Genomic DNA, 13,916 nt, shown 5'->3' with positions numbered 1-13,916 from the left:
GATTGAAAGAGGAGAAGAAGAATCCCATGTGTATGTTCTAACAACCGAGGAGAAACAGGAAAATGACTTAAAAAGTTGTCTCTACAGGAACCCATCTCTACCAAATTTTTTTGCCGTAAATCAGTTGTGTAGGATCCCTCCACCACCTGACACTTTTTGGTTATGTGGAACTTCTGTTTACAGCATCCTCCCCAGCCAGTTCAACGGAAGGTGCACACTGGTTTATGTTCTACCAGCTATCAGAGAGAATACACATTCCACCTCAAGCTCCCCACAGCTAAAAAATTCAGCTCCCACCACAAACCAAGAAGATGGGTGCATTCCTGGACTCACTTGTGCACAAACATGGTGGTCAAGAACTCTTGGAGCATTAATACCGTCTTATGGTGTCATGCAGGCCTTGGATCAAGTCAGAAGCTTATCGAATTCTGTACAAAAATTGGCCAATGATACAGCATTAGCACTGGGTAACATCACAAACACTCTCACTTCACACAAGATAATGATCTTACAGAACAGAGTGGCCTTGGATTACATTCTAGCATCACAAGGAGGAGCCTGTACCATCATCGGTCCTGAGTGCTGCACCGGGTTAATGGACCCCACAGAAAACTTGACCAAAATCCAACAAGACATTCTTGATCTCTCAACTGGATTAAAGAAGATGACTGAAGACAATTCGACATGGTTCGGAAACTTGATTGGTAAACCGTGGATGTGGATGAAGGAAATAGCAATTCTGCTGTTGTTTCTCTTATTAGCGTACAATCTATGTGTCCACAGTATCAAGTGTTTCATCCAAAAAATGAATTACACCTCTCACGAGAAAATCACCGTTCCAACCAGTAAAGACTATTATCCGTAAGAACTTCACGGACCCTAATTGCATGTTTGTTTTCTGTGTCAGCACGCAATTATAGAAAAAGCAAACACAGAACATAAGTATGTGCCTGTAACTAGCACAAGTTACATGAATTAACTTTCTTAAGTGTTTAAATTTGTACATAATGTGAGAGTTATTAATACTCTCAAAAGGGGGGACTGAAGAAATAGAAATTTATTCAATGTTTCATTAAGGTTTAACAGTATTTTCAACTGTAAAATGTATACAGTGTTTACCATTTTGAGGCCAATAAGATTAAGCCAAGCATTCCAGGTGTCACACATTAGCTTTTGTCTTTATGCGCTTCCTGGCCATTAAGTTCAAGATTCAGCTTTGCTTTTGTAATGGTAAAAGTGTGACCACGCTGGTCAGACTGATTAGATTAGCGTCTCTGGTAATCTGCTGAATCATTTACATTTGCTTTGTTTCAAGAGACTCCTCCTCAATGTAACTCCTCCAGATTAGCATCTCAAGGCACAGAAAACTGCTATGCTGATGAACTGAGGTGCCTGTTGAATCATATTCATTTGCATGCTTTGTTTCAGTTTCTCCCCCCGCAATGTAAACTCCTCCCCTCTAAATGTATAAATTGTAAGGGAATATTTTCCCTTAGTTAGACTATCTTTGAGATGACTACAGCTACGCAATAAAGAACTTCTGCGTGTAAGATACCTCAAGAGTCTCCTGGTCTGTTGCGTGGAAGAAGAAAAACTTCACTACAGGTACAATGCTTTTTCTTTGTCCAACGAGCAGTTTATGGGTTGAAGCTAATTTTGATCTCTCAGAGAGCACGAGATTGATGCATTTAACCTTAAAATCTACACAATTTTCTTGTGGGGGAGCTTGGCCCCGAACCCCCCTATAGAGGCACAGAGGTGCACCCAACATTTTACAAAGTCCTATGGGAAAGAACGACCATTTATGAACTTTACTCCAGCATAGTACAACAAAGTTTCTTTTTAATCAGTAAAACTGTAAATGCTAAATTAAAATCCTGCCGGCGACGAGGGCCAGTGCTCTACGAAATTTCCCGGAAATTTCTACGAAATAGCTTCATTATTCATATAGGTGTGGTTTGGGTGTAACATGAAATAAACCAATCAGACAGAGCATCATCCAACGTACCCTTTAAGAGCAGGTGGCATGTTGCATGACAGATTGTTATTATAAGGGTGGGTTTTCCAGGCGCGCCAGGAGCGTTTACAGCCGATGAGACCGACGTTCTTGTCAGGGCAGTGAAAGATAGAGAAGTGACGTTGTATGGGGATGGGAGAAACCCACCCAAATCAGCGTCGGTTAAGCATCATATACATGTTTCTTGCCACTATTGCAAACATGTCTGATCCTTTAGTACTACAATTAGTCTTAAAAAATTGGGTAGCCTAATTAGGTTTTTTCATCTTCGTAAACCACAATGATTTCCCTCATGTGTTAATATTTTTCCTTGTTATAGGCCTAATGTATGATTTGCAAAAATAAAAACGGCTGCATCTGTGTTGATGAGAGAATCAAAGTGTATGCGTATTGTGCACCTGTGCTAATATCTTCTGATTAGTAAGGTGCCTTTCTCAATGTGCATCCGGGGATGGAGATTTTTAGCCGAAACTTAGAAAACAATAGTTTATTAATAAACAATTAAAATGCCTCCTTATTTTTACAGATTTATTATAGCCTATAACTCACCTATAAATCCCCTTTCTGTAGGCTGTGTAAAATGTTTAATAAAGAGGCAAAAAGTCATAAACAAATATTTGAAAATTATACATTTATTCACATATATAAATATATAAATATATATACATTGATTTATCTTGCGCAGCATTTAGTGGCTTACAGGTCAAACAAAATGTTGGTGTTCAACTTTGTGTTTTAAAAATAAATATGTTCTATGCATTTTTTTGCGCTATGGGTGAATAAGGCTATATAGCCTATATTTATAATCCTATCATGTGTTTTTCTCCCTTGCACAGCAATCTTGGATAGGCCTATGAGCTTTGCATTAATAGATTAAAAGACATTAACGTCCTAATGGGGCTTTAGTGCATGCTGTCCGATTCTTCTAACCAAGTTTCAACATTATAATCTTAAGATTTCGAACATTGTGTTTTGGTGGTATCTACTGATGAATCAACCCCATTTCAACGTTGAATCGATGTTGCATTTTCAACGTAACAACGTTCTGATGTAACGATCAAATAGTGAACGTTGATTCAACGTTGAAATTTGATCGACGACCGATACTAACCTTTAAAACTAAAAATCAACGTTGAATCGACGTCGGTCTGCTATCTGGGTATCCTGTGCTTGTTCCTTGTAATTGTTACGCGTGTTCATTGTGTTTAGTTCCATGCCTGGGGCCTATACCATGAAGCCAGTTTAGGTGGCTAGTAGGGCTGGGTAAAAATATCGATTCATCAATGCATTGCAAATTTTTGCTTCTCAATTCAATATCGATTCATCAAATCCTATGAATCGATTCAGCCATCCAGGCCAGTGGCGGCGCTGTGGGCTACACTCTAGTGAGAGCGTTCAGCGTTGTACAAGTCGCGCTTTAGCCCTTAGCAAAACAGCGCGATGACGGACAGCAGCTGCACTCCGTTCAAGCCTGATTCAAGCCTGCACCGCCAACATTAAAAGCCGACGTTTGGGCTCATTTTGGATTCCACTGTAAGCCGGGAACTATGCTACTTGAAAAACACTTCTATATTCTTCATATTTTTGAAGAATAATCTCTTGCTCCTGCGTGGAAAAATATATAGCCCTCGCTCTATCCATATTGAACCGCGATTGGTTGTTCAGTGTCGACGTCACTCTTTTATGTGCACGCGCGTGTGGAGTAATCATAGCTTAAGGATCAAAGCCCGAGTTGACAGAGAAAGTTGATGAGCTGCGTCATGGTTACCAATAAAGCCTGATTGCATCGGTTTGGTTTTGTCGACCCAAAACCAATCCTGTAACCCCGAGTTTGTTCAACTATCATCATGGTACAGGCCCCTGGTCCTGCCCTGCCTTGTTTGTTTTGGATTTATTATTGGTTTGTTTATTTTATGTTTTGTTTTATTAAATCACTCATTCACTCCGCACTTGAGTCCACGGATTATTCTCCACTACCCACCGTGACAGGTCTAGGTCCACCAACTCCCTTCTCTTTTCCTTGAATCTTTTTCTCATGGATTTGGATTTAGTTCTGCAATCTTTGTCCCTGCTGTATTCTCAGCCTTCTCTGCCAGGCCTTCTGCATCCTTTTTGAGAGTTGAGTTTCACACACAGTTGAGATTGTTCTTCTTTTCTTGCGTTGCTCTTCAAGCTCATCTTTAACCCCTTTTCTCTTGTTCGTCTGTTTTGTCTTTTCCTTTTTCTTCCTCTCATCTTCCAAGAAGATCCTGTACCGGTTGCGTGCAGATGCACACTCATTTAGCAGCTCTTTAGTTAGAGGCACTTTGAACACTCCACCACTCATCCTCACATAGTCGCAGATTAGTCTCTGTGAGACTAGTGTCTTCGTTCATATTGCACATCTACACCTCCTTGTTTATGGAGAACCCACGCTCCACAGTAGCTTGTCCATGTATTAGATGGACAGGGAGACCTTGTCCTCAAAGGCTGAAGGAGATTGGCCTGTCCAGAGCGGAGTTGGCGTGATGAGGAAAGGGGGGTGATGAGTTGTTTGAGATGGGACTGATGGGACATGAGAAAAACTTTGAATTCAATCCTGTACTGGACAGAATGCCAATGGAGCGATTTAAGGATGACGTGTTTTGCATTTCGAATGTGAAATTTGCTGTTAGAACAACTTGCTGCTTCAGACAGCTCCTCAGTCATTCATTCTCCTGTAACTGAAGCGCTTTCTCGTACTCCGTCTCCATCTTACTGTACAGCTCTAAGCGATGCAATAACCTTTCCCCCTATGGAAGAGACAGAATGGGTGACTGACTGGATGTTGAGAGTAATGCTAAAATGAATTCACTTAGTTCCAGAATTACATAATCTCTACTTCCAATAAATATACAAAATGCATCCCTGTTGCAAGAAAAAGAAAAAAAAAAGTCTGGTCTACTAATGATATAAGACACAGTTTCTCCTGTTTCAGCTTGACTGCGATATTAACTAATAAGGATATATCTAAACTAAATAAAGTTGTATGTTTTATTATGTATAAAATGTTTAAATGTAAATGTATCATGAAATTATTACTTTTTGGGTATGATTGTCATTTTAAGCATGACTTGAATCCCTGTATATGAAGTGTATTACTGAATATAAAATTACATACCTAAATATATTGTCTCAGATTTTTAAATATATGAAAATTGCTTATGTAATATGAAATATATTGTATTAACACCATATAATTCTGTATGTTTTCAAATATACTGTTAAACCATTTATGATAATTCACATTATAGGGAATATAGGGCCCTATAGACGCTTTCAGCAGTGACAACATAAACAAACGGTACTGCGCATGTGCATTAATCTGGCCCAAACTTAACTTCCGGCAGACTTGCGGAGACAATCCATAACAAGTAAATAACCTAGTAGCTGGTATTTCTTGCCAGTCAAAGAAAATAAATGTTACCTGGCCAAACTGAAATGTGACACTACCAGACCCATTGAACAAAAATTGGAGACAAGATGTTTTTCTACCGACGTGTCTGAGTTACCGCAGTGTTAAAAAAAAAACTGTGGCGAGCGCGACGGCGGGGTTTGATAAGGTTGACATAGCTCCTTATTAGCTAGGCTACTTACATGCTTGCTAACCTTTTTTTAAGGTGAGTCTCCACATTGACAGCATGTTGGATGGATCTGTGCAGCGCTGTTTATGATACTAACCATTCAATAGACGAATCCGACGAGCGTTCTGTGTAGGCTGCCATCTTGTGGCGACGCCATTACTGAGCTGTTACACAGGCATATAGACATATGCACCGGTATGTAAACAAACCTCGGTGATAACGCGAACTCACCCTCGATGACAGCTACAGCCAGGCAGAATGACTTGTTGGTTTGATCTGTGACTGCAGTGGCCTCCAGTCACAGATGAAGGTACAAACGATCTTACAGATTAACGTTATTTATGAAAATAGCTTGGCAAGCTAGCTAGGCTAACGTTTGCTAACGAGGAAACTATAAAAAGATCTGTCCATTTGGCAACAACAAATAAATAAATGAAATCAAATAAACAAATTCATGTTTTTCATTTGTGTCCATTATTTATCTCATTTTCACATTGCAACAGGCAAGGGTAAGGTAACGTTACAGATAGAAAGTATACATAATATCGACCAATTAGTGTTTTTAAACCATGGAAAGAGGTCAATATAACAGCAGGAAAACAATTATGTCACATAACGTTACATTTAGCTCAGGAAAGCCATTTAATGACCATAGCATGTTAATTTAATAGAAAAAATAGCAAGAGAGGAGATTTTGCTGATCACTATATCACATATTTATTATATATTTTTTTTACTTTTATTTATATTTATTACATTAAATAATTGTTATTATACGCGAATGTCCACGTCTTGTACTCGCCCAGGAAATCTGTAAACCGTACGGCACCAGACAGGGGCAGTCGACCCGGGGTATTCACAGTGTTTTCTCTTCAAAATTTAAAATTTACTGCCATCATTGAAACAATTTATAACGGAAACTGTTTACCCACTCGACATTATACAAGGGATAACGTTGTAACGTTAGTGACAGTCGTAAATCGCGAGCTGTTTATTCCAGTGGACGCAAGTTGCAACTAAAACAATAGGAGGCAATGGCGCAACGCTACCCAGCAACAGCTCAGTAATGGCGCCCCGCTTACTTCCGGTAGTTTCGCCGGATTCGTCTATACACAGACTGGTCCGCTGTCAATGTGTTTGCGAGAGAGAGAGAGAGAGAGAGAGAGAGAGAGAGAGAGAGAGAGAGCATGCGGATATGCGCTGCACGCAACTCTGTAGCCTAGTCAGTTACAACTTTTCCCATCTTAAATTGTTAAAAACACGGAAATCAATATGTGGCGGTCAGCGCTGATAATGTGGTGGGCTGCCTCTAATAAATGTATGGGAAACAAACACTGTACCGGTTATCACTCAGATAAACATAGGCTATTTTTAATTCCGCCGTCTCCCTCATAGGAAACTGTAACAGGGTTCTTACTCAATATATAGGAAGAAGGAGACAGGGTCGGCGAGACTGGAACTCGAACTGTATTTTATTCTTTCAAACACAAAACAAAGGTGCGCACACAGCGCGTTCACCGTAGCCTCTGCTACAGCAATTCTCATTCATAAACTCTTTCCACGTCGTTGATGACAGCTTCTCAGTCCACAGCGTCTAAGTCCACAGGGAGTTTCAGGTCCCACTCCTTCCCGCTGATTCACAGCTTTACACCGACAGCCCGAGTTCCAGCCTGTTCTCTCCCCCCGTCCTTCTCCCACTGTGCCGGTTTTAACCGTCTCCCCACACCAATCATTGCAATCAGACACAGGTGTTTATCATTTGTCCTTGATCCACTTACTCATCGCACAGCCCCTTGACTCATCTCTCCGTGCAGACAGTGCGCCAACCACGCCCCCCTCACCACAGAAACCTTGACATTTTTATTTTTAAAAATTGCGTTTGCTCCCTAGGTCAGGTTGCACCCCACAGCTCAACAACCTGCTCATCACCTTAACTTTCACTGCATTTGTAGTCAATGCCATATTATCCAGTAAACACTAATAAACGAACAGAACGGAAGTTAACTTTGGGCCAGCTCATCACCATGGCAACGCGTCTGATGAAAGCGTCTATAGGGAATTATGTTTTCTTTTCATTAGGGGACCCCAGACAGTAAAATATTGTGTAACATCATGCTTTTTTTTATCACTAATTAATCCAGGAGATTGCATGAATGAAGCTCCCTGAAAACTATCAACAAAACTGAAAACATCTGCTATTCTTACTTTTGTCAAATATATGAATGACTGAGAGAAAACAAGCTGTTCACAGTCCATTTTGAGAATGAATGTCGATCGTAGCTGGTCGTATTGTCGTCTGTGTCTGACGTGATTTAACTTCTCCCCAGTTGTTCCATGAAAACACGGAAAGCTGTGAAGTGATAAATTAGGTTGTTTCTTTTTTGGGTTGACATAAAAATCATAAAAAGGTAAGCAACAGGACGGAGCGCTTTTAGTCTCCGCATATTTTTCCACCGAATGCAACTGTGCTAGGGCGCTTTCACCGGAAAAAAAGTTTACCCTACTTACGGTCTCGGTCGCCATCTTGTGAAATGGGCCTATTGACACATGAAAGTAAAAGGTTAGGCCTTAACAGAGACTTTGAGCTATCTTTCAAATAGTGTAGCTCAGATATAGAGAGAGTTGCAATATGCTTTGATTTCGTTGCGACGGCTGTCACGTGTTTCATGGAAGCCCCAATAATTCCAAAACATATGCGGGCTGTCATGTTCTTCTATGGACAGACAGCAGCGATTGCATTATTAAACGGTAAATATAAAATATAACGCACACCCAAATGCTTTTTAAACTGTTATTGCATTTTGTTAATGTCCTCCTATTTAAGTTCAGTAATTCAGTAATTTCACTTAAATGGAAAAGATTACCTATTAATTGTCATTTAAGTGAAATTACTGAACTTAAATATACAAGCTTGTTTAAAATGATCATTCTAGAAGAATATTTCAAATGGCACTTAGAGGCTTTTGCATCTGAACGCTTCATATATAAATATATGTGTGTGTATTGTATATATGTATAAATATATATATATATATATATATATATACACACACACACACACATATATACGTTTATATATATATAATATTAAAAAAATATTATATATTATTTACATCAGGTTACTGTAAGTTAGCTAACGTTAGTGAAGTGTTGGTCACCTAAGCTATCGCTGCAATTAAACTATTATCTTCCAATAAACATTTACTAAACCTGGCGACATAACATTTAACTACAGACTAGATTCACGAAAGGTCGGCTAATATGTAAAAGTAAAAAAAAAAAAACAGTAATTTCTTGGGGTGGGAATCTTTGGTCACCTCACGATCCGATTCGGATTCTGGAAGTCACGATCCGATTCCAGAACGATTCTTTATATACCCCCCCCCCCCCCCCCCAATTAATTAGTTTATATAATTAAGTAGGCCTACTTTATTTATAATTACACATTTTCTACAAAATAATTAAATCAGTTGTATGTTAAGAATTTAAACTAATATAACTTCAAAACATACAAGCAAGTAACAAATAATAAAGAGGAGCATAGAAACATAAGCAACAAACAAAAAGTGCTTCACGAGCCTATAGATTATCTGAACGTTTTCTGTTCAAGAACTGTGAGGGAATTTTCTTCATCTTTAGCCTGTTATTTTTTTACTATGACAACATAGACTGTGGGAGATCTATTAAGCTGCATTCACACATGCATCTCTTTTGAAATATAAGAAGTAATGGGGTTTGTCCTGTCTGTTTAATCCCTTAAGACATAACTGGCTGTGTTTCCGTTAATTTGGCACAAGTACATTAAACCACGGAGACGCACAGCTGCATGCGTGAGCAGTCTACACAAACAAAGCACGCGTGAGGATTTAAAATTGAAAGCAGTCTTCCGTTAGTGAGGTTGATATTTTAAATATATAAGTCCACTGCATTCCAAACCACATAAATGATGACTCCGTAGAGCATTCGTAAGGAAAATATACCGACGGGTGAGACAGCACACTTCAAACAAAGTGCGCGTCTCTCAAAGCAGTGCAATGAAGCCTGTGAATGTCCTCGTAATTCGCTTCAATCTTTCCGAACTTTATGAAAGATTATTTTACGGAAGGTTCGAGTGGTGTATGTAGGCCTACAGTAGCCTATGTGAGGAATTGGAAGCAAGCAGAATACGGGGTGTTTCTAAAGCAAACTCAGCGTCATCGCACATCTGGTTAAAAACTAGGCTCAGAATCGATTCTGAAATTCTCAGAATCGATCCAGAATCGGAACTATTGGCGGCTCCACGACACGCGTTACTTCCTCATTCCTAAGTTCCTGTGTCGGTCTATGGGAGTGTTGTAACTCTCTTTCTCCATGGCTCTGGTGTAGCCCACTGTAAAGGCTACTAGAAGAACTGTTGGTGAAACCAGCCACATTAATACCAGCTTTAACAAACTATATGATTTGCAATTGCACTCTATAGTTTGTCATTTCCAAACCCCTGTATTCATAACTAAAAACTAAAATGCTTTTTATTTCTTTTTTTTCTCCTTTTTTTAGAGAAATAATGGAGTATTCAGAGAGAACTAAAAGGAGGAAAATATCAGCAAAAGTGGAGGAACATTTGCGTCTCCTTGAAAATGAGTCTATGATTGATGATTTGGTGGCACATGAATCTGATAAAGAATGCCCACTGGATGATTTGTTAGAGCATACTGAAAGTGAAGATTCCACAGACACTTTCTACGATGCTTGTGATCAGAACTGTTTTGAGTCAAATGATTTAGAGGAAGATTTTTTCTCAGATTCTTTTTATGATTTTAACCTTTCCTCATTCGATGATTTGGATTCTGAAAACTGGATGCCAGGTGATATGCCTGGGTGTGATAGTGACAGTGATTTGCATGGAGATGAAATGGAAGAAGACAATAATAATGATTCGCTTGGGCTTGCAGAGTGGGCTGCAGAATTTAACATACCACAAACAGCGCTGTCTGCACTTCTTAAAATCCTACGGAGGAAGGGCCTTGATATCCCAATGGATGGCAGAACTCTTATGCTACGTTCACACCGGACGCGAATCGCGCGTCAAATTCGCGCCTGACGCGTCTAGTTTGACGCTTGACCACTTTGTGTTAATTCGCGTGTCAAGAGCGAAACTGGCGCGCATAAAAACAAAAGTTTGAAGCGAAATTTACGCGCGTCAGAATCGAAATCCGCCATTGTTTTTATGTCGACCGAGCATTCATCAAGAGTTACCGCTCTGTATTTACTCTGGAGAGCAGAACAGCGGCGTGGGGATCATCGTCGCCGTTTATTTGTGTCCACCGGACCCTTCGGAGCCGAACCGTTTGACGAGTTTCACCATTTGCTCGCTCCAGGAGCTGCGCTGGATGACGGCCGCTGTCAGCGGTACTTCCGCCTGTCCCGCGCCCAGTTTGATGACATGTTGTCCCGCATCGGAGCGAGGATCACCCTCGCCCTCATCCATCTAATCTAGCTGTCATTTATTTTTGTTTTGATGATAAATAGAGCCAGCCTCCAAAAGTTATTAACCTGTCCTGTGATTTTTTTCTCTCTCTCTCTCACGTCCAGACACGAATTTATGCACATATTGATTGTCTTTACAACATAATACTATTTCATATAATCTAGATATGGAATGAATAACATTCAATACAAAATGATATGTCTCGTATATAGAAATAATGTTTTAAGTGATAAAACATTTGCTTTGTTGTGCATAAGAATCCCACCATGCATTTAGTCATATTAACAAAATAATTTATTTAAGCATCCAGACACTTCACCACGTGAGCAAGCAGCTAGGCTCCTGATTGGTTAACGCGGCGCGAATTCACGCCAAAGTTCAGATTTTTCAACTCGGGCGGCAGACGCGAATTCGTGTCAAACGCGTGAATGCACAAATGGCACTAACTGAATCATTCGCGTGTAATTCTAGTGACCAGTTTTGTGTTAGATTATATGCACCTTGTGTGTTTGGGGGCAATGCGCAAGTTAATATTTATTGGCTAAAGGGGCCACTAAAATAGCCTGGCTGCGCCCTCCTACGCACTTCCGCTCAATTTCATTTTACTTCATTACTGCGTCTGGGATCGCTCCATATACTTAGGTTTCCAGAAATCAATTTTTTGTAGGACCAATCAGCGAATAGAGGGAGTGGCTGAGAACGATGACGTTGATGTAAGCGTGTCAGTTTCAGTTCAGTAATGGCAGCGGAGAAAGACATGAGAAAAGCTATTCGGTCCGTTGTTGGAAAAGAAACTGCCGAATATACAGAATTTAAAGCCGGATTGTTATCGTCTCACCTCTTGTTGCACAACTGAGGACCAAGTGAAGGAGGCAGAAAGTTTGGAAGTTTGTGCTGGGCAGTTCGTGTACGATGACCGTGACATTTTGGACGGACGGTTTAGCCTGGTGTTCGCGGTGTTCGGAAGCCCCGAGTCCTGGCTGCTAAACTATTGTTGAAGATCCGCTCAGGAGTCATGTCAGTCGCTCATATTCCCAACTGTAAATTTACTGATTCTTGTGATGAATAGAACATTTTGAGCCCCTTTGTGCACTCGTGCAGGAGGTTGGTGTGTCAGTTTTACATGTTGTAAATCATACAAATTGGTTGTGATTTAAAAAAAAAATAATTGTCATAAATAAAAATGTGAAAAACCATACTTTGAAGATATTTGATTTTCAGTTTTAGATGGCAATGGTTGATTTGTTTTACTAAAAAAACTAAATGCCATATAAAAATGTACAAACACATACTTTGAAGACCAAAATTAAGGTAATTAAGAAACAATAAGACGTAATATGAAAAATTGTTGTTTATTACACATCTGCAGATACGTTACAGCATTTGCGGCAGATCAGAAAATGACCACAGCGGCGTATTTGTAATAATTAGACACAGCTTCCACCGTTGGATGTATATATCACTGTCCTTCGTGTCAAATATACATTTCGAATTAATAATTGTTCCTAGATTAACAAAACCTGCGGCACTCGTTGACTGAAATCCTATTGTAAACATAATCCTCTTCGGTGCGTGACATACGTCACTCACGACACCCCGTTAGCGATTGGCTATGGCAGATCGTGAGTGACTTTGGGCAGATCAAATAGATTTGAACTTTAATAGTGAACCCGCCTACAAGGAAGGAAACGTTTCTTAATGGAGCGGTTCCAGACTCTATGTGGAAATGAAATGAACTAGAGTCTGGTTGAACCAGGCTACCACTAAAATGCAGGCAATCTATGACGTTTTTTGTTGTAATGTCAGCATTTATGGTTTCTATCAGGCAATATTTACCTAGCAATTTTGCAAGGAAACCACAATCCTTGTTCGAATTCAGCACATGGAAAGCTACAGAGCTGCGTCAATTTTTACTTTACACTGGTCCTGTTGTTCTCCTCAATAATATAACCACTATAATGTACAGAAACTTTTTACTTCTATCGGTATTTATGAGAATTCTTCTGAGTCCTGCCTTATGTTCTTCTTCTGACAATTGTGACTATGCTGAGGAGATTTTGAAACTCTTTGTAACAGACTTTGCTGCAATTTATGGCAATGAATTTGTCAGCTATAACATACATTCCTTGATCCACCTAGCTCAAGATGCACATAAATTCGGCCCGTTGGATAGTGTTTCAGCTTTTCCCTTTGAGACATTGTTAGGTAAACTGAAAAAACTTGTCCGTCGGCCTCAAAACCCTGTCCAACAACTCGTCAGGCGAATCCACGAGAAGCAGAAAGTGGAAAGCCAAAAGACCACATCAGTTTTCAGCCCACTCAAACAGCTCCACTTTTCTGGACCAATGATTAATTCAGAAGATGACGGTGATTCTGAAAGTGAAACTACAGCACACCAAGCACAAACGGTGAATCCTTTGCCCAATATAGATGGTCCTTTGCCCGATGTCAGTGGTGGGAACAATGTTCTCGGGGTCGGAGTGTTCATCGTGAAGTTACCAGACGCGTTAGTGTTGTGGGGAATGAGGCGGGAGATTTTTACCGCGCTAGCCATGTAGCTTTGTCTTCTGACCGTGTGCGTCTCCGCAATTGCGGCGACAGTATTATGGAGCCGGATAGGACGCGCGCCGGATAGGACGCAGGCGGGCGGCCGCGGGGCGCGCCCGGCGTCCCCCTGACCGCCTTTCGGGGAAATTCCCTGACCGTGCTCACCGCCCACGGGGCGCCTACACGTCCCGCCCGCGACCTACTGTGGCCCCGAGGCCCCGCCCACGGACGGCCTATCCGTCCCCCTGACCGCCTACGTGACCGCGGACCGCCTATTAGTCTG

The sequence above is a fragment of the Pimephales promelas genome, chromosome 2 (assembly GCF_988280905.1).
Source record: "Pimephales promelas chromosome 2, fPimPro1.hap1.1, whole genome shotgun sequence".
Taxonomy (NCBI): domain Eukaryota; kingdom Metazoa; phylum Chordata; class Actinopteri; order Cypriniformes; family Leuciscidae; genus Pimephales; species Pimephales promelas.
This window is presented reverse-complemented; position numbering follows the sequence as displayed.